The 22,556-nt window shown below is 38.0% G+C and overlaps 2 long non-coding RNA genes across 3 annotated transcripts in view; one reads left to right on the top strand and one right to left on the bottom strand.

Moving 5' to 3' along the window:
- Positions 1 to 217: 217 nt before the first annotated feature.
- Positions 218 to 21,258, top strand: LOC102470278 (uncharacterized). Of its 2 annotated transcripts, none has more exons than XR_334722.1 (4): positions 218 to 290; positions 947 to 1,056; positions 7,689 to 7,984; positions 20,947 to 21,258. It is a non-coding gene; the product is annotated as an uncharacterized LOC102470278 (long non-coding RNA). The 2 variants fall into 2 exon arrangements; XR_334721.1 differs by having other exon boundaries at positions 981 to 1,056.
- A 967-nt stretch (positions 21,259 to 22,225) lies between these two features.
- The window catches only part of LOC102471119 (uncharacterized), a 92,015-nt gene continuing 91,684 nt past the window's right edge, over positions 22,226 to 22,556 (bottom strand). The window contains exon 3 of the long non-coding RNA XR_334723.1: positions 22,226 to 22,293. This is a non-coding gene — a long non-coding RNA (uncharacterized LOC102471119). The remainder of the gene's footprint in view (positions 22,294 to 22,556) is intronic.

A 22,556-nucleotide genomic window follows, 5' to 3' on the forward strand; every position in this document is an offset into this window, starting at 1 on the left:
TTTTCCAAGTTTCTTTCCTCTTCAAGCTGTATTAATTGTTCTGGACCTATAGCACATGCTTCAATGAAAATAAATTACTTTATTTCTATTACACCACTGATGGTGGTGTGACTTAATTTCATTAGCTCGAACCTGTTGAGAGTATTCAGATTTCCATAGCAGGACGCACTTAAAATGAAAAGATTCTTTCGATTCTCAATTAACGGAATCGTTCTCTTTCAACGGAAATGAATGTTATTGAAACCAATTAGCATAGACTGGAAAATCTCTCACTAATGAGGGGAGTGTGGGTGAGTAAACAGCAATGAAAAGATGAAATTAGAGGAGAGCCTCTTCTCGTTGGCCTGAATAATTACATGCTTAGTTGCCTAATTGTCTGGTGAAAAGCGCCGCGGTGATGGTAACAGATTGCCATGTTCATTAGGCAGCAAAGGCCACCTGCTGCTACGCTTCATTTTCCTGCAGTCGATATACACGTGTTTATCCCTGGGGACTGATATTTGGACACAACACTAGCTGGGAAAAGCAAATGAGCTTGCCAATATGCTGCAATATTGTGTCCTTTATGCCAAGATACAGAAGCTTAATATGTCAAATAGAATGAATAAAACCAACAGTGATAACGAAGTTTATGAGGAACCTGACCTGAGAAGGGGCTCGGTGTAGAACCTGAAACTGTGTCGAGTTCAAGCTTTCAGTGCAGATGTTCCTTTCTGGCCTGACCGGCTCCAAATTATAGAGTACAAAAGATAAATTACAACGGTTAGGGCCCTGCCGATATTTTAGACAATGGTGTATTGAAAACATGTGATGTACATGTTAAAATTGAAAACACATGTGGGGTCCTAAAGGCAGGGAGTGTCCTGTAGCTTCGTTGTGGGCAGAAGATGACACGAAGGGCTTTGTTCACTCTCTAGCCGCCTTCAAATCCCCTTCATTTCTTTAGATGGTCCATCCACCGTTGTTTTCCTGTCTTCCAGCTGAGAGTACCTGCCACACATCATCTCCGATCCCTCTGCCGCCGTCAAGCCAGCTCTGATGGTCTGGTGTGAGCAGGTAAGAAAGCATAAACCAGTTGCTTAATGTCTGGCTTCTTTGGTAGGCATTATCATTTTCATGTTGGTAATGTCAGAGGGGGCTTTAAATCCTAAATCTTGCTCTTGATGAAATAGGTCTCTTCTTAGAAATGAATTCAGGAAAACTGTGTAAGCAACCTTTTTATGTTTACATAGCAGCACCCTCTGTCAGCTGGGGTAGAATAATTGGGCAATAAGACAAACCTTCAGTTCTCAGACGGGATGGAGCTTGCAGTTATGTTTGTCTTCTACTATTCTTAAGATTTTGCCAACATTTAGAAATCAGGATATTTAACATAAACAGCTACATACCTTGCTTAAAATTTAAAAAAGAAAAAGAAAAAGAAAAGAAAGAAAGAAAGTTTCTTGGGACCAGCAGATGGCGTAATGGTTATGTCACTGAACTCCCACAAAGTTGACTGCAGTTCCAGTCCCAGACCTGACAGCTGAAAATTCATACTGGACGAGGGTGCATGCATGCCCAAAATCCCAAGAGGAGAATGGAGATGAAGGGACTGCAGCACGGCCATCTCTCCTGGGGGCTGATTTCTCATTTTCTGTCTCTCTGTCTCTCTCTGTCTCTCCAGTGAGTGCACGCACCCTGTAGCAAAAATTGCTCTCTTAAAAAAGGGGGAAAAAGTTCATTTAATTTATTCCTCCATGAGTGAGAAAGAAAGAGGCAGCCTCAGCACTCAGGCTCCTGATACTGACCCCACCCCAGCTCCAGCAGCCCCAGATGGTGGGTATGCACATGCCCAGTGTGCCCAGGGTAAGGGGTTCTCAGCATGTAAACCTGCAACCTTCTCATGTGGGTCAGCCTCTTAGAGCATCATGTTTACCACCATCCCACCATCTGACCCCCACTCTTCTTGACATTCTTGAGGACCCGAACACTGGCCTCCATTTTAATGTAACCACAGTCAACAGCACTTTACAGTCATGACCTTTCCATTTGCCACAGTCCCCATCACTCCCTAAGTATCCCAATACCGAGTACTCAGTTGTCATTGACTGTTGTAGTCCCTAGTAGCCATATCTTTTTCAAATGTGGGGAAACTGGTCAAGAAGATCATGAACCTTCTGAGAACAATTCATCAGAGTTGCCCTGCCTCACTCACTGATGTTCCCCTCTTTGCACACCTTGTGATTCTGAATACAGTCAGTCCTACCTCTCATTTATGACAAAAACGAACAAAATAAACAGTGGCTCAGAGAGGGAAGGTGAGCTGGGACTAGAATTCAGGACCTCCAACAATGACCTATTCAGGGCCGCCTATCAGACAGGCATACAGAATCCTGAGTTTAACAAGTGTGACTCCTACCCTGAAGGAGTTTATCAAGAGCCATACACTGAAAAATAATAAAGAAACACAAGACAGACCAAGGTGTGTACCATTGTGTGTGCTGTGTTGTAATAATATCTGCACTAGAGGCATCAGAAGAGGTTTGAAAGAAGGTGGCAAGGAATGAGAGGGAGGCAGGGTGCTCAGAGTGAAAGTGGGGCCTTCCCTCTACCTTTTCAATGGGAGACTGGATAGAAAATCAAAACGTCAGTGTTGGTTGAAATGCCAATCATTTTAACAGAAGCAAGTGCTTCTCATTGGCCACTTGCAGGGACCAATCACACCATGCATCTCAGCAACAACACCCCACCCCCGGGAAAAAAAATAATAGAGACCCAGACCTAAGGAAATACTCTGTGGTAAACTGCCACTGGCCAAGCCCTGGATGAAATCCAGCTTCTGCATGGAGGAACACAGACATCCTAACAGAGACAGAAGCCCATGCTCTGAAGTCTCAGGATCCTACATTTAAAAATCCCTTTGGACCCATCAATCAGCACTTGCTTTGCAATTCCCCGATGTTGATGAATGTGAGTCTGTGCTGGTGAAAGCGAACCAAAGTAATGGGCTAGAAAGAAAATTCTCATTTTGGTCAGCAACAGTGATGCTCAGCCTTGGTAATTTTATCATTCCATGTTACCCCAAGGTATGTCTAGGGGTATTCAGAAAAAAAAAAAAAATCTTCACTATGCCCTTCCAAAACCTACTTAAGCACATGTTATTTTGATTTTTTCATTCCAGATTTCTTATTTCTGTGTCAGGGTTGTGGGTTTTTTTCACCAAAGGTAAATCATGCTATTGGGGCATCAGAAAAGTCATGACACATTTTCGCCTAAAAAAAAATTTCATGACTTTTCCCAAAACCCAGTGTACAGAATTTTTAGTTTTATTTAATAGTTATGTTATTTATTACACATGTAATGCTTGTATATTTTTGAAAATAAAAATAAAATGAAAGAAAAACTATTGAAGTCATTGGTCATCCAGAAGTTAACACTATTTTTTTTTTGACACTAGTAAGATTTTGATGTAGAGGGGCTGGGAGGTAACAGGGTGGTTGAGGACGCTAGACTTTTACATGGCCAACCATGGTTCGAGTCCTAGACCTGGTGGCTTGCTTTCTCACTTTCCTGTCTCTCTCTGTATCTCTCTCTCGTTTTCTAGTCAAATTAAAATAAATGAATGAATAAATAAATTTAAATAAAATAGTTTTTTAAAAAAAGATATTGATTATAATGTCTCAAGTTTTTCATGTGTGTGTATTTATATAGAGATTTTTTTTTTCATTTTTTCTTGAGAGGCTTTTGCTTTAGGGCATGTGTGCTCGCCAGAAAGACAGAGAGAGACAGAAAGCAAGAAATCACCCCCCAGGGGGGATGGCCATGCCGCAATCCCTTCTCCTCCATTCTCCTCTCAGGATCTTGGGCACGTATGCACACGCGCCCGGCGTGAGTTTAAGCCACTGGGTCCGGGACTTGAACCGCAGTCAACTACATGGGAGTCCAGCGACATAGCCATTATGCCATCTGCTGGTCCCCATAAAGATTTTATTTGATTCCTTTCCAATGTTTTATTTTATGAATATAGAAATAATAAAACCATTTTTGAATATATGAGTTTTAGAAAATAAAGATTTTTTTAGAGGTTTTCGCCTTAAGGCATGTGCATTTACCAGAGAGAGAGAAACAAAGACAGTGAGAGGGAAAAAGAGAAATCACCTCCCAAGGGGGATGGCCAACCCACACCTCTTATCTTCCATTCTTCTTCAGGGATCTTGGGCATGCATGCACATATATCCGGCATGAGTTTCAAGCCACCAGGTCCAAGACTTAAACTGTGGTCAGCCATGCAGGTGTCCTGCGATATAATCACTATGCCATTTGCTGGCCCCAAAGAAATAATTTTCAAATGATCTAATATCTATACTCTTAATATAACCACTTTTGGTATTTTAGAACGTTAGTTCTGATTTACTAAGTCTTAATATTACATTTAAAAAATTACATACATTTCATTGTGTATACTTACAATATGGGATACAGTTCGTGAAATGGTTGCTATCGTCAAGCAAATTAGCATAGCCATCAACTCCCATAGGGATCCTTTCATTTTTGTTTTTGTGGCGAGAGCAGCTAAAATGTACACATGTAGTAGTGATCTCAAATCTGTGCAATTTTATTACCTGTGGTTCTCATGTTGTATGTTAGCAGCTCTCTGCACTTGTTTATCCTATATGTCTGCTACTTTGTAACCTCTAACCTCTCTCCTCATTTCTTCCCAAGCTATCGGCTCTTACCCCTTCTCTGCCTCTATATATTTGACTTTTTTTTTCTTTTTAGATTATACATATAAGTAAATCATGCAATGTTTTTCTGTTTCTGACTCATTTCACTTAGCTTAACGTCCTACAGTTTCATCCTCGCTATGGCAAATGGCAGAAAGTCCTTAGGACTGAATAATATTACATTGTGTGTGTGTGTGTGTGTGTGTGTGTGTGTCCCAGTTTATTTATCCTTTCATCCATTGATAGACACTTAGCTTGTTTCTAAATCACGGCTATTATGAATAGTGCCTCAATAAACATTGGAGTGCAGATATCTTTACTAGGTGATAATTTCATTTCCTTTGGGTATAGGCCCAGAAGAGAGATTGCTGGGTCAGCAGTTCTATTTTTTTTTTTTTAAGAGATTTTTGCTATTCGCCAGAGAGACAGAGAAAGACAGAGACACAGAAAGCGAGAAATCACCCCCCAGGGGGGATGGCCATGCTGCAATCCCTTCTCCTCCATTCGCCTCTCAGGATCTTGGGCACGCATGCACACACACCTGGCATGAGTCTGAAACCACCAGGTCTGTGACTCGAACTGCAGTCAGCCATGTGGGAGTCCAGCAATGTAACCATTATGCCATCTGCTGGTCCTTGTAGTTCTATTTTTAATTTCTTTAGAACTCTGTATTTAATAACTATATACCCACATTAGCATGCTTATTTTTAGAGAGATTTTTAGAATGTTTTCACTCACCTGAGAGACAGGGAGACAGAAAGTGAGAAATCACCCCACAGGGGGGATGGCCATGCCACAGTTCCCTCTCCTCCATTCTCTTCTCAGGATCTTGGGCAGGTGCACACACACACACACACACACAGACACACACACACATACACACACAGGCATGAGGATTAAGCCTCTGGGTCTGAGATTCAAACTTCAGTCAACTACGTGGGAGTCCAGCAATATAACCATTACACTATCTGCTGGTCCCACACTTTTCCATTCTTAAACATGGACAGAGTAGTCCACTGAAGAATTGCACCAGTCCTCAATTGCCAAGCACTTAAGCTGTTTCCAATTGTTCACTACCATTTTTCATCCAATATAAACATCTTTGTATATACATTGCATATGTATCATTTTCTTTAGGATAGATTTATAAAGGTAGATTTGCCAAGTCAAAAGGTATCATTGTTATTAGCTCAGGGCTGACAATCCTTTTTTCTTCACCCCTAGTTTTACAAGATATCCTCAATCCTACAGGTAAACATGGTTTGTTCTGTTTGCAATTTGCATTTTTTGTTTGTTTCCAAGTAGTATCAAACATTCAAATTGTTCATTGACCATATTATTGCTTTATTGACTTGCCTGCTTAAGTCCCAAGTGCATTTTTCTGTGAGATAGGTAATCATGCTACTACTTACTTGAAAGACCTCCTTATCTTTACATTTTGTCATATGTAGGGACTTGTCCCAGTTTATCATTTGCGGTTCACCTTGGCTGGTGTTCAATTTTGCCATCCTGCTGTTCTAAATATAACAAGACCCACTGTTCCCTTCCTGCTTTCTGCCTTCAGTCATGCTTTGAAAGTCCTTCTCTACCCTGAGACTTCATGGTTTTCATCTACAATTTCTTCTAAGTGTTTTTATCATTTTACTTTCTATTTTTAAATCTTTAATCCATGCAGAATTTATTTTTACATAAAATGTAAGGTAAGAATAAAATGTTTTTTTCCCAATGAGTAAGTTGGCTTGCCAGCACCCTATACTTAATAACAAATCCTTGTCTCACTAGAGAGAACATCCATTTTATCATATTATTAGATATACTTGGATCTTTCTAAACTTTCTAATCTCCCCCATCAAGTGTTTACTATTGTGACCAAACCATTCATTTTAATTTATTGATGCATTATAATTCATAATGATTCCTAGTTATGTACCCTTTTCCCAATCATAATGATACCTTTTAAAAATATTTTTTCTGGGGGCCAGTAAGTAGCATTGAGGTTAAGGTACTGAATCCCACATAGGCAACCCTGTGGTTCAAGTCCCAGCCTCGTGGCTTGAAAATCACCCCAAGGCACGTGTGTACCTGTGTCCAAAATCCCAAGAGAAGAATGAAGGAGAAGAGATTGAGGCATAGCCATTCCCTTGGAAAGTGAATTCTCACTTTCTGGCTCTCTCTTGTGAGAGAAAAAAAAAGCCCACTTAGGTTTTTAACACAAATTACCTTAAATGTATGGATAAATTAGGGATATAAATTTACTCTTAAAATTACAGTGCATCACAGCAAAACTTCTTGGAGAAACTGAGACATTAAAGGAAAAGCAAAAGAACTGCATGTTGATCAGATATTTCAATTATTTGAAGGGATTTAATATTAATTTAGTGAAGTATTTACTAAAAGAAAACTTAAGACACAAGGATATTGTTATCATTCTCCTATTACATGAGGAAACTCAGATGGAAACGGGCAACCACCACCACCACCACAAATGGAGCCAGCATTTAACGAATGCTCACCTTATGGCAGACTCTTGAGTGTTTCACACACATTATCTCATTTGTTTTCCTTTTTTTTAGAAAACAAAAACATCTGATTATCTTTACCTTCAAAATTTCTGGAAGTAATTTATGTGGTAGCAGATAAGCACCAACCTCCCTGAGGGTTCCCTGTCAGGAACTAATAATAGCATAGGCCCATTTCAAATTTCAAGTCAAACTTCTTTTTATAAGAGGAGATATATTCTCTATCTCTGCTGGCTTAAAATTATACAAACAGAATTTATGTGCTCAGTGACCCCCACTTCATTGATTTGACAGGGGTAATTCCTGCGTAAAAATAAGCTATTCCTCTAATGTATTGAGTACATGCTTCCATGACAGCATATTTCTCTCCATTTCTTTAATGAAATGGACAATGAATTGAAATGTAAAGGGATTTCTCTGCTATAGATGACCCATCCTCAACTCTTTATGTGTTTATTATTTTCAGAAAAATCAGCAACAATAAAAGAACAAGCGAAAAGTACAGATCCTAAAACTGCCCTGAGAATGTGCCTGGGAGGTGTGGAAGGAGAGGTTGGCACCACGCAGAGAAAAAACCAGCAAGCCCCTTCCCACAGAGTTCATCTCTAGGCTTTGGGAGTCATTTTGGGATCAGAGAAAAAAACCCATTTTGAAGCTCCCCCGAACAACGTCTGCACTGCCTGGCCTTGCAGAGGACCAATCCGCCTTTATCAGGGAAGGTCATTCCTGTTGTCCGCAACGCAAAGCCTGATGTACACAGAGGTGAGGGAGAAAGAAGACACCGGGCCACCACATCAGTCTAATGGGCCCAGGCAATCAATGGGGTGGTAGGGTCACAGCCAGGTCACCCTTGCATTCAACTCCCTGGGCAAGTCCCTCTTTGACGCAAAGGTTAGCCTCGTGCTTTTTAATTGATGAGAGTTCTTAGAGGGCAGTGGTTGTACACAGGGGCTTGGGAGTCAGCCAGACAGTGTGAGTCCTGGCTTCTCCAAGCTTCCAACTACTTATCAGTGCAGCAAAGAAAATAATCCTCCCCATAGAACTATTGTAAGATTCAGTGAAAAAATAGCTTGGATGCTAAGTGCCTAGCACGTAATAAGCACTCAATAAATAGTATGTTGTTTCTCTGTGGGAACTAAGGCTTACTTTAAATTATGTTCATATGAAGTGAAATCTCTACTTTTCTTAAATCTATTTCTAAAGGAATAGTAGAATTTCAGAACTGAAAGGGCCTTGAGAATGATTTAGTCTTTCTTGATAGTATACTGTGTCCTCTAAACTCTAAGGTAGAAAAACATTTTTCAAAAAAAGTGAGTAAGCAGCCCTGGTGAAGGCAGCTCAAGAGAGGCCTCATTTTATGCTGTGCAAAAATTATATCCCAACCACTCTGTGTATAAACCCATGTTGATTCTGAATGAACATAGAAACTTTTTCAGGCTCAATACCAGTTCATTTTTTGTGAATTTCTTTTTCTTTATATTTCTCCCTTCAATATGTCAACTTTACTATATACAATACTATAAAGAAAGAAATCCATTTCCAGAAGACATATCTGCTAAAATGGAAAAAAGAAAAGAAGGAAAGGAAACCTCATGCCACACCAAAACAGTGGAGAAATTGGTTATGTAAATATCCATGTGATTAGATGCACCCAAGAGGGCCTAAATAATTTTTGGGATACAATGCAAAATGAAAATGCAGGGCCTGTTGCTAAACATGTATTCAGAATTTTAAGATGACAGATCCTTGTCCCAAGCTCAGGGCCCTGTGAAATTCACATGCCCATGAACCCAGACCTAGATGCACACTCACACACAGTTCTGGGACCAGCGTAGGCCTGCAGATCAAAGATCCGTGAGCACTACAGACCAGTACGAGGATGATCACAACTCAAAGACATCTGCCTATTTGTCAACTGCTACAGCACTAACAATAAACTAGAAACATCAGCTTTGGCCAAATTGAAACTGGCCTTAGTTCGAAATTAAATCAAGCTAAGAGTAACTCAAATTGATTAACTCTCATCCTAATGTCTACTTAGACACTAACTCTGATGCTTCTAGCTTCAGAATAAAATAATATACAGGTAAAGCAATAACATTTTACCTATTTGGGGCAACAGTAAAAAACTGACAGAAAAAATAAATTCGCCACTGGCCCCTGAAGAAATTTTATGGTTTTTAGCCAAACTGAATATCCAAAATACCTAAAAGTCTTAAGCTAAGGCTCAAGTGGTTTAAGGATCAATTCATAAGCTGATTACATTAATTACCAAGTTCAGTTTTATTACAGCTGGTCGGTAGGTGATTAGGTCGTTTACTATTTTGCTAATAGTCTAATCTGAGTTATGGAGGATGTGACTATTAATGTTTGCTTTGGAGAGATCTATGCTAAGCACAGGTTCAGGGAAATTCCCCAGTTCACATACTGGAAGGCATTGAAAAATTCATACAAGAGTGTTGGATTTAAAGTTGTTCTGAGTTATGAAAATAAGTGCTATGTGCAAATGGTGAAGATGTGTACTTATATTAAATCTACACTGATTCAGGAAAAAGCACTTTTTACTTGATTTTTGTTTGAAAAAATTTATTTCAGATATGATTATTTTAAAATGGGAGACATTCTACTAAATTCATGTACTCAATTACATGAGTTTCATTTAGGACTAATGAAAGAAAAGAAATAGAGAATAGTATTGTCTACTTAAGTTCAACCACATGGTCTAAACAGCAAACCATGTATAGTAGTTTACCATGTGTTTAACTATTAGTATCTTTACCCTCGGAAAAGCTGATTCCCTTTGCCAAGGCTGATTTATGTAGCTCTTTTTGTTTTGTTTTTTTTAATTATTTTTTAAGTTATTTATTTATTTTTATTTTTTAAAGAATTATTTTAACTTTATTTATTTATTTGTGTATTTATTTATGTATTTATTTTAGTTTGACAAGAGAGGAACAGAGTGAGAAAAGGTGGGGGTGGGGGGAGTAAGAAAGCAAGCTGCCAGGTCCAGGACTCAAACTGTGGTCACCCATGTGGGAGTTCAGCTCTCTTAACCACCACACCACCTGCTGGCCCTCTTAATTTTATTTTTAATCAGATTTTTTTAAATTTTTCTTTTTACATTCAATCACTGTATATCATTACAACATACAAAATGAATTTTCCTAGCAAAAATACATTGTATGTTAGTCCAGTCAAATTTAATCACTGTACATCTAACAGGGCATTTAAAGTCAATCTCAAAGAATTTTCTTTTTGACTACAGTTCATCAAAGTTAAGATTTCAAGTATAGAACCTAACACCTGTTTCAGTCTAAGACTACAGCACTTGGTTTCTCTTTCTGAAAGCTCTGAGATCCAACTTGAGCCCATGCATTTTGAGAGGAAGTTTTAAACCATGCTTAATTTCAGTAATTGATGAGAATTTCAAGACTGAGTCCAACCCTAACAACACTCCTCTCACCTCCATTGGATGACATTATGAGCTCTAAGGAATCTCCTATGTATCACCATTAAATGCCCATGTCTAGATCAAACCAAGCTTACCTGTTCAACCAGTGTGTGCCCATTACATGATAGACAGGGCTCTAAGGGCAGCCTTTGTCTCCCTGTTAAGCTATGATAGAACCAGTTTGTTTGTTTGTTTTTCTATTTCCATTTAATCACTGTACATCTTTACAATATACAACAAGGTTTTTCCCAACATGAATATGGTGCATACTACTCAAGTCAAAGACATTACTATATTCATTATCATCAACAGAAAGCTTTTCATTTTTGTGTCTATTAAACGCTTTTTTTCCACTGATCTTGTCACACCCACCCCCTATTTTCCACTCCTTTCTATACTGTCTCTAGTATCTACAGTTGGCCTCCCTCTATTATACCTTCCAATCTTTCCATTTCTCCTGTAGAGGGCAGACATTCAGTATATAATGAGTGGGGACATACAATGTTTGTCTTTCACACTCTACTTTCTTTGCTTAGCATTAGATCTTTCATATTTATCCACTTTGTATCAAATATCAGGGTCTCATTGTTTTTTATAGTTGATGAGTATTCAATAGAGTAATTGGGCCACATTTTTTCAATCCATTCGTCCATTCTTGGTCATTTTAGTTCATTCCTTGTCCTAGAAATTGTGAATAATGCTGCAATAAACATAAGTGTGCAAGTGTTTTTCCAGCTGAGTGTTGAATTGTTAGAATTACCAAAGACTCTACTCTAGGTTAGAATTATACTAAGCATTTTTCAGATACCTTCCCACATTCAGTCCTGCAAAGTAGATTAGCGATATTTTAGAGGACAATGGGTCAGCAGAGCTAAGCAGTTTGTCCATGGACACAGTAAGTGATCAAGCTGAGATTGAGCCAAAGTCTTCAGTCCCTAAGACCATGCATACTTTTTTGAAAATGCCACAGAAGAAATTTCTGAGATTTTTTTTTCAGAAGTATTAGAACTTCTCATCTTACTTCTGAGTTTTTGAAGAGCAACTTCTTTATTATATTTGCCTAACACTGGTAATATAAAAATATTAGGTTACCAATTATGAAATATGAATGAGTTTCCAACCTCATTTTTTCCTACCACACTGAGAAAATAACAGTCAAAGATCAAGGTGGGGAAAAATGAGACTGAGGTCTATTGACAGCTCCCTTCTACTTGAGTCATATCTGTAGAATAACCAATAAAGAATTATAAGAAATACCTACATGGAAATGTCCCAGGTTCACATCCCAAGGTTTCCCTGTACATGCTAGGGGCAAAGGCATGCATCCCATGATCTGAACTGGCTGAGGCTGGGGACAGATCACAGTTTGAATACCCTTTTGGAAATGCCTCCCTTCCTCCCCTCTCTCTCTATCTCTGTCTCTGTCTCTCTCTCTCTCTCTGATAAAAGAAAAAAGAAATAAGCTTTAAAAAATACTTCTATTTAAAAAGTATGAAGGACTTTCAAATTCAAAAGCTCAGTATCTAATTTTAACAACAAACTATAAAAGCACATGTGTAATACCGTCAAGAAACAAATGTTTAAGACTAGTATGTGAAAAGAAGTTATATTCTGATTTTCAAGAGGAAAAAAATCACCACTCTTTTAAATAGATACCAAAGACTAGCAAATAGCATAGTGGTTACGTCACTGGACTCCAATATGGCCAACCACGGTTCAAGTCCTGGACCCAGTGGCTTCAGACTCACACTGGGTGCATATGAATGAATGCCCAAAATCCGAAGAGAAGACTGGAGGAGAAGGGGTTGCAGCATGGCCATCCCCCCTGGGGGGTGACTTCTTGTTTTCTGTCTCTCTGTCTTTCCAGTGAGCATGCACTCCCTACAGCAAAAACCTCTCTTTAAAAGAAAACAACTCTCTTTACATAGATATCCAATTATTTAGCCAAAGAAAGTCTCAAAATCAATGTCAAGGCAACTATCTATCTATGCCTACATTTCACACAAGTATATCCAACCAAGGGTAGAAAAGAATACAGTTACAATATGTCCTCACATTCTTCTTGTTGTTTAACCAATATCTTCCTTTGGAAAATAGTGAATCATTCTCCTCTAAGAAAAGGGCTGTCGTTTGAGTACGCTGCATTTTCTTCCTGCCCCAGTTATGTGTGTGACTGTGTGTGAGCGCATGTGTGTGTGTGTGTGTGTGTGTGTGTTTGTGTGTGTGTGTATACAGCCAATAGCTACAGTCCATTTTTTCTAAAGCATTTAAAAGTAAGCCGTATACATAATTATCCTTACTAAACTTTAGTGTACGCATCTCACAAATAAGAATGCAATATAAAGCCACAGTACAGCTTTCAAAATCAGGAGGTCAAGCCTTGACACAATACTGTTATCATTGTACCATATTCACCAGTCATACCAGTAATGTCTTTTATAGCAGTTTTCCCCCTTGGCTCAGGATTCAAGCCAAGACCACATGTTGCCTTTAGTTGCCATGTCTCTTGAGTCTCATTTAATCTAAATCAGTTACACAGTTTTTCTTTGCCTTTCCTGATCTTGATCATTTAAAAAAAATAAATAAAAAACCATAGGCCAGTTATTTTGTAAAATGCCCTTCAACCTGGATTTATCTGGTGTTTCTTCATGATGAGATTATATTCAAGTTATGCATTTTTTGGACAAGGATATCAAAAAAAAAAAAAACTATTGTGTCCTTCCCAGGAGATCATATCTGAAGCTTCATAATGGTTTGCCCCATTAATGGAGATGCTTACTTTGATCACTTGACAATGGTGGCACCTGCCAATAGCTACAGCCCAACGTTACCATTTCCTTCTATAACTAATGAATAATTTAGGGAGGTACTTTGATACTACCCTCTGAAACCTGTTTCTCATCAAATTTTCACCCACTACTTTTAGCACCTTTTAATGATTCTCTCTTGGCAATTACAAAATAGTAGTTTTTAAACCATCAGTCCTCATTCTGTCTATGCTTATTAGTTTGATTTCTCTTAATAAAGCTTTCTCTTCCTCCCCCATTTGTCTATTTATTTTAGTACAGAGTGATGAATTCTTGCTTTTTCAGTTCTTTATAATCCACTACAATCTTTCTTCTTCTTTTTTTTTTTAGATAATCAAATCCACAAATACTTTAAATATGATGGTAGAAGCAAGGGCCATTTCTCAAATGTCAAGAAATTAAGACAGCTTTGGATGTAAAACAAATTGCCAAGAAAGCAAACAAATTAATTTTTGATTTTCTGCTTTTCAGAAAAAGCCAGGTGTCAATAAATAAAATTCAGTGGAAACATTAATAATCAGAAAATAAAATTTTATCATACAATTAGATCTTGATGAGAAAGGGACAAGAGTTGAAATTATAGTCTAGTGCTTGTTACTGCCTATTCCCGCATATACACTTCTATTCCCTTTGCATTTTAAACTTCTGGACTCTGTTTTAAGGAGGCATAATGTGCACAATACCCCGGCCAATCGCTCTTTCTGAGACCAATGGTCAGGTGTGTTTACTGCTGGAGGTCACACAATTGTACGCACTGGTTAATTCCACATAGGAAGACATTTTAGATAGTATCATAAGCCTCCCCCTTAAAAATAAACAAAATAGGAATCAGCAGATGCTGTAATGGTTACATCGCTCAACTCCCATGGTTCAAGTTCTAGACCTGGCCTTGGATCCAGCAGCTTAAAACACACCAGGCACATGTGCATGCATGCCCAAAATCTCAAAAGGCAAATGAAGGAGAAGGGATTGCAGTGTGGCCATCCCCGTGGAGGGTTATTTCTCACTTTCCCTCTCATTGTGTCTGTCTTTGTCTCTCTCCAGCAAGCAGATGTGCCTTAAGGCAAAAACCTCCTAAAAAATGAAAGATTCTCCTAAGCCGTGGAGTACAAAGGGCAGCCAGGAAAGAGCACACATCTTGGTCAAGAAGGTTTTAGAGAAACAAAGTCTATAGATGGAAAGCAAGTGAATATTACAGAATCAAAACAAACAAAAACACTTCATATAGAGAAAAACTGGAAGGAAATAACAGAAGTAATATGCAGGATCTTCAGAAAATCTATGGAAAATGCATATTATGAAAAAACTATGTGTGGATTTCAAAATTTCTAGCACCAAAATAAATTTGCCCCCCGGGGGGGGGGGGGGTGTCTTTCTTTCTGTGTGTGTGTGTGTGTGTGTGTGTGTGTGTGTGTGTGTGTGTGTCTCCAGCGAGCACACGTGTCCTATAGCGAAAATCTCTCAAAAAAATAAAATAAACAAAACATAATCACTTATTTTTTCAATTTTTAAAAGTCATTTATTTATTTTTTCTCTGAACAAAAGAACAGAGAAACTGAGAGGGAGAAAGCCAGTACCCCAACAAGGTATTTATTACATTGCGGTTCATCCCCAGCTTCAGCCAGCCCAAGTTACAGGCAGAGGTGTGCCAGGTGTACTCAAGGAAGTCTGCATATGCAAATCCAGAACCTTCCAATGTGGGTTGCCACACAGATAAATTGCATTTTACCACTGCACCACTATCCACCCCCCATATTTTTCTTTTTATGGATAATGCCAGGTGAGGGTCTTTATACCTCCAGTCATAGAACCCAAAGCAAGTCCAACCCCTTGCCTCTCAACAAAACAGAGAAAGGCAAAATTTTTGATGAAAGAGGAAAAGAAATTTTGTTACAGTGTGGCCATACTGGGAAGATGTGCAAGAATATCTTCAACTAGTCAGCTAATTTATGGGTGCTTTAATATGGAAAGTGGGTTCTATAGCGCTAGAGGTTACTTATGGAAAAGCATATATCAGATTAATTTCTAGTTGGGGGCACAGATAAGTAATTCGTCTTCAAGATAGGAGTTTCGTCTTAGCTAAGGGGTACCATCATAAGATTAATCTATAAGACAGGAGTTTCAACTGTGGCTGGGTAGAGTGTACCTCATTGTTCCAAGCTTTAGGTTTTCTGTCTTCTTGGAGGTGCTGTTTGAGAAACACTCTGGGTGTGTGTGAGAAACCTCAAATAAAGGGTATCAGGTTAGAGGTATTTTTTATTTTAATAAGACGTAGTCAATCTGGCTAAGCAAGCCCTGGTTACATGGACACAGTATAACTTAAGTTTCTATTCTTTATTTCTAGATCAGATGTCCTTTACCTCATGAACTAGTAGCCCTGACATTTTTATTTTGACATTATTGTATATTCAGTGCTTGAGGTTAACATAAGTATGGCTATTCTTCTCAAAAGTGGCATCAAAATGTACCCCACTATCAATGAAATAACTAGCCTTTATTGAGCCCTTACTAATTGCCAGTCAGACTGAAAAGCATGTGTAGTCATTTCATTTCATTCTTTTTCTTTCTTTCTTTCTTTTTAGACTTTTTGTCATACGGCTTATACACTCACTGGAGAGAGAGAAAGAAGGAAAGTGAGAAATCACCTCCCAGGGGAATAGCCATACCACAATCCCTTCTCCTCCATTATTCTCTCAGGATCTTGGGCATGCACACACACACCCTGTGGGTTTTTCAGGCCACCAGGTCCAGGACTCAAACCACAGGGTTGGCCAGGTGGAATCCAATGCCTTAACCACCTTGCCACCTGCTGGCCCATTTCACCCAATTCTTCAAGTCACAAAAGGAAGTGAATTCAGAGAAGATCTTCAGGTTAGGAGGGGTTGAGTCAGCCATCCCACAGCTTAGTGTATGTCTTGGACAAGTAACTGTGATGAAGTGCCAGCCCGTCTGTCTGCAGAGTCTTGACCAATATGCTGTAATACCCCTGCGAGGATGTACTAGTTAGGATTTTTTCCTCTGATATCAAAACCAGAAGCCTTTGATTATGACCTGCTATGTGATGTTATACCCGCTGAGTCATACTAAAGAAGACTCACTCCCAGGGATGGGAATCTGAGCTGCATTGCTGAATTTCTCACACTCCAAACCTCAGTTGTATGTTGCATTCATCTTTCTCCCTCTTCTTTCTAGCCTGCTCTCCAGTTCCTTATTCTCCACTGCAAGTTCTCCACTCTCACTGGTACTTTCAGTTTCCTAAGCCATCCCTTCACTCCCCAGCTTCCTGCTTTTATTGGAACTGTCCCTCCACTTAGAACATCCTTCTTCCTCTTGTCTCTCTTCCCCATTCCATCTTCCTCACCCTGTCATTAGTCCCAATTTCATCTTGTCAAACACTTAACTATTTAGTGAGGTTCAGGCCAACTTTAAAGGGGTCAAACCAAGCTATAGATTATCTATTATATAAGAGATTCTTCAAAACTCATTGTTCACAGAGGGACTGCCTTAGTCAGATTCATCCTCTCCTTTCTACATAACCTTCATTCTGTTTAATGATTGTTATTGTATGTACCAAATTCTGACTTGCATTAAAGCTAATAATGTACACCTCTGTCTCTCCCATTAGAGAAGTAAAAGCCATCCTAACATCTTTGTTATATACATAGTGCATATACATATATATCACATATACTGAACTGAATCTCCAGTTATTGGTGGAAAATTGTGTGAATGTGGGAAGATTTTTTTCATTTGCCTATAATAAGCAAAAATAATGAGATAAATAGAAAAATATCTAAAATATATATTATATATACACATACATTTGCCCATAATAATCAAAAATTATGAGCTAGACAGAAAAATACTTCGAATATATATTACATAATATACTATATACTACATACTGTATAGTATATATTATATATTATAATATATGGTTATATGTATATACATATTATATAGATCATGCACACATATATATAATATATATAATATGTGTATTTGTGCATATATATATATGCGCACACGCACACACATGGAGTTCTATACATGAGGGGACTTCAAAGCCTGTGGAAGGCCAACCAGTCACATGGTGATTAAGGCAGTTGGATTCCACATGGCCAACTATGCAGTTTGAGTCCCACACCTGGAGGCTTGAGAAACACATTGGATGCGTGTGTGCATATCCAAAATCCAAAAAGGAGAAAGAAATGGAAAAGAAGGGATTGTACCATCCTCTTCCCCTCCTGCCCTCTCTCTCCCCTCCCTCTACCTCCTCCAGTGAGCACATGTATACCCTCTAGCAAATTTGTTCCAAAAAAGAGAAAAAAAAATTTGTCTGGAATCATATAAGACCACCTATCAGGACCAGCACATAGCATAATGGTTACATCACTAGATTCCCACATATTCAAACACAGTTCAAGTCCCAGACCCAGTGGCTTAAAACACACCAAGCAGGTGTGCATGTGTGCCCAAAATCCTGAGGAAAATGGAGGAGAAGGGATTGTAGCATGGCCATCCCCCCAGGAGATGATTTCTTGCTTTCTTTCTGTCTGTCTATCTCTCTGGCAAGCACACATGCCCTTTACCAAAACTTTCTCTAAAATTTTTTTTTTAAAAAAAAAAAAGACCCCTCACCAAGGCAATATGGCACAAAAAGAATAAAGTTGGAGGTATCTCACTACCTAATCACAAAATATATTACAAAGTTATGATAATTAAAACAGCATGGCACTGGCACAAAAACAGGCACATAATCCAATGGATTACACTAGAGAATCCAGAAATAAACCCAATCAATGTATAGCCAACTGATATATGACAAAACACATCAGACAATTCAGTGGAGAAAGGAAATTATTTTCAGCAAACAGTATTGGGAAAACTGGATAACCACTTGCTTAAAAAAGAAAGAAAGAAAGAAAGAAAGAAAGAAAGAAAGAAAGAAAGAAAGAAACTAGACCCCTGTCTCTCACCACTAACAAACATCAATTTAAAATGACCAAAGATCTAAATGTAAAGCCTCAAACTATAAACCTAATTGTGGAAAACACAGGAGAAACACTTGAAGACATTGAATAGACAAAAATTTCTTAAATAAGACCCCTAAAATGCAGGCAATAATTCTCAAAATAAATAAGTGGGATTACATCAAACTAAAAAGCTTCTGTACAGAAAAGGAAACAATAAATAAAGAGACATCCCACAGAATAGGAGAAAATATTTGCAAACTATACCTCAGATAAGGAATTAGTAACCAGAATATATAAGAAACTCAACAAAAAAACTTATAATCCAACTTAAAAATAGACAATTGGGACCAGCAGGTACCATAGAGTTTAAGATAGCTGGATCTCACATGGTCTACTCCACTGTTCAAGTCCTGGACCCAGAAACTTGAAAATCACACTGGATACATGTGCATGCATGCCCAACATCCTGAGAGGAGAATGAAGGAGATGATATTGCAGCATGGCTGTCCTTCTTGGGAATGTAGTGGTGATTTCTCATTTTCTCACTCTCTCTCATTCTCTTTCAATGTCTCTTCAGTGAATACATCTGCCCTATAGCAAAAAAATGTAATTGATCTGAACAGACAACTCTCAAGCTCTCAAAGGAAGATATGTGAATGGCCAAAAAGTATATGAAAAAAAATTCAATATCTCTTATTATAAAAGAAATGCAGATCAAAGCCACAATAAGGTATCACCTAACTCACTAAAATAGCTATGATAAAAAAAAAAAGGCAAGTACTGATGAAGCTATGTTGTAAAGGGAACTCTTCTGCACTGTTGGTGAGAATGTAGCCATTGTGGAAAACAATATGGAAGCACCTTAAAAATTTACAGATAGAATTTACAAAAAGATATGACCTGGTAATGCCGCTCCTGGGTATTTACTCAAAGGATAGGAAATTACTCAGTCAAAAAGATAATTTTTTTTAGATGTATTTGTTTTGCAAGTTTTTACACTGATGAAATAATTTTTGTTCTTTAAAATCCAAAAAGGAAATTAAAAATGATACTTAATTATTCTCAGTAGGGACCAATACATCCATGTTTATTGCAACATTATTTACAATAGCTAAAACATGGAATCCACCTATGTGTTGGGTTGATGACTGGATTTAAAATGTGGCATTTATACACAGTGGAATACTACTTGGCCATAAAGAAAAATTAAAGCTTGTCGTTTGACACAAAGTGATCAAATCTAGATGTAATGCTAAATGAAATAAGCCATACTATGAAAAACAAACACTGTATGCCCTCATCAATATATATTGAATATCTGCACTCGAAGGCAAAGAAGAAAACTGTGAACACCAGAGATTGCATAGGGGGTGGGGAAATGGGGAGATAGGCAGGGATCAAGGGGGAAAATCATTTAACAGATACAGGAATACAGAGGAAAATGGGTTGTGGAACTGGATATCACAACTGAGTGGAAAAATATATATATATAATGTGGTGTTCTTTGCTGAAAACTATGAATATGGTATTATCCTTGATTTGATTGTCACACTTTGCATGAACATTTTGAAAACTCACATTGTACCCCACAAAGATGTATAATCATTGACTGTAAATAAGAAATTATAAAATAAAATGGAAGAAAGTTTGCAGGGGCCAGCAGGGAGCATGGTAGTTGGGACCCTGGACTCCCACATGGCCAACTATGGTTCAAGTCCTGGACCCGGCAGCTTGCTATCTCAATTTCTTTCTCTCTCTCTCTCTCTCTCTCTCTCTCTCTCTCTCTTTGGTGAGTACACAAGCCCTATTGCAAATTTAAAAATAAATAAATAAAAATAAATAAATCTTAAAAATGTTTGTAGAAAACTGGTATTAAAGTTATTTCTTTGGGCACACAAAAAACTAAATTGATGCATTTTCAAAAGCTATTGAATAAAGTGAGAAATGATCAAAATCATACATTATAAAGCTGTACATTAAGATACTACATTTGTGAAAATCGTTGAAATGTCACACAAAATCTCATGCTGAGATTTGGTTGTGATGAGATTAAGAGGGCAAAAACTTCAACTAACTCTGGTATTAAAAGGTGAGGCCTTTGGGAGAAAATCACTAGGGCCCCCATGATTGACCATGGGTTTATAAGGAGAGAGAATGAAACCAGAACAGAGATGTGGATACAGGTGCACGTGCTCCTGCCCTCCACCATGTTGCTATCCAGAAAACCCTCGTCAGATTAGCCCCTGGACCTTGGACCTCCAAACCGTGAGTTGGATAAACCTCTATTTTTATAAAATTCTAAGTTTCTGATATTTTCTATTATTAGCAGTAGAATAGTCTGGAACAATGGGATATATACATACACACACACACACACACACACATATATATATGTACTTTTTTCCTCAAGTTTTACACTGACAAAATAATTTTTGTTCTTCAAAAATCCAAAATGGAAATGTAAAATGATACTTGTCATATTCTCTGTAGGAGCCAAGACTCAAAGACCAAACAAGTTTGGTTTGTTATTTCCTCAGAGATTAGAAACGACCGACCTCAAGAAACCACCAGAATGCTGCTAGAAGCTTCCATTTCAAAGAAACGATGTGGTGTTGGTAATGGACAGATCTAAAGAGACAGCCAGTATTATTCTGACCTGTGATATATTATTTCTGTTTCTGATGTGCTCTTTAAGAAGAAGAAAACATCCACTTCTACTTCCCTTTAACTCCCTACAACTGTACTGACTCCACTTAGTAATCAAAACAGCCTTAAAACCACATGCCTCATTATTTCACAGCTACTGACCATAAATAATAGTCTAATACTTCTGAGACTATAAATTATTCATATGAAAGTAATATCAACTTATTAAAAGCCATTGGATGAATCTGTGACCTTATTTGACAGCCCCTAGTTTGAGTGACAGCCTGCAAGAGTGTGAACAAAGCTGATATGTAGTAGACAGGATAAGCCCTCTTCTCCTACCCACCAAGTTGCTTTGGTTTGAAACCAGACGAACCACCTTTCTGAGAAGAAAAGGGTCTTTTCATGTGTGTGTTGGGGGGGCTCTATTTGGAGTGATAGACAAAGCTCATAAAATAATACTACTCTTCATTCTTAATAGTTAAATCACTTTCACATTTATTTAGCTTAAATACTGGCCACCTATCTAAAATCACTGAGATAACTGGGTTTTCTGTGTAACATAAAATAGCTTCTGGCTTAAGTACGAGAATGAGAAATATTTATTTTACAATGTATTGTAGAAAGATCATATTTATCTTGTCCCACTTTTTGCAGTAAATACTCTTTTACTAAATGGTACAAATATCGTAGTAAAAATGGAAGTAAATAATCAAAATCTGACTCTCTTTGGATCATCTTCATCAGCAATGGTTGACCTACCTCTAAATTCTGTACAGTCTTCTCTCAGCAGTGCCTTCCCTTTGGAAAGACACATCTCTGGTCAGCTAGTAGCAAAAGATGCTAATTTGATCACGCTGATTCCTTTTAATGCAAAGAGTGAATTGTTTTTAGACCACTGGTGATTAATGTGAGTATTGATTAGCTGATCAATAAGGCCACAGTGTCTAATTATTGATAATCCCTCTCCAAATGAAAGATCGAGTGTAAGGAGTCCTAGTTACAGAGTTCAAAATATAAAGTGATTCAATGTGATGCCTGGTAATTGAAAGTCAAACTAATCCCATAAATTAAATCACAACAATCCATAACATTTACCTGATAAATCCTTTGGAAGCTGTATTTAACTTTCACTATTCTGGACTTACGTTCCCCCTCATGCAGCCCTCTGAATATCTTAAAACACACAACCTGTTAAAGAGAGATAAAAAAATATTCTGAAATGATTTCTCTGAATGAAGTAAAGAGTCCAAATACACCGTTCTGATGGTTACATATTAAAAATAATGACTTCATCTCTGTATCACATCATAGAATGAAGAAAAAAGAAAACTTAGCATGAATTCTCAAGAGAACCAAAGGCCATCCCTGCCTTAGAATCACAGATCTGGCAGAAACTTTGGAGATTATGGGTTTTAAGAAACCTCCTCTTTCTCTTATGGAAAGTGTAGGGA

The sequence above is a fragment of the Tupaia chinensis genome, unplaced genomic scaffold (assembly GCF_000334495.1).
Source record: "Tupaia chinensis unplaced genomic scaffold, TupChi_1.0 Scaffold000272_1, whole genome shotgun sequence".
Taxonomy (NCBI): Eukaryota; Metazoa; Chordata; class Mammalia; order Scandentia; family Tupaiidae; genus Tupaia; species Tupaia belangeri.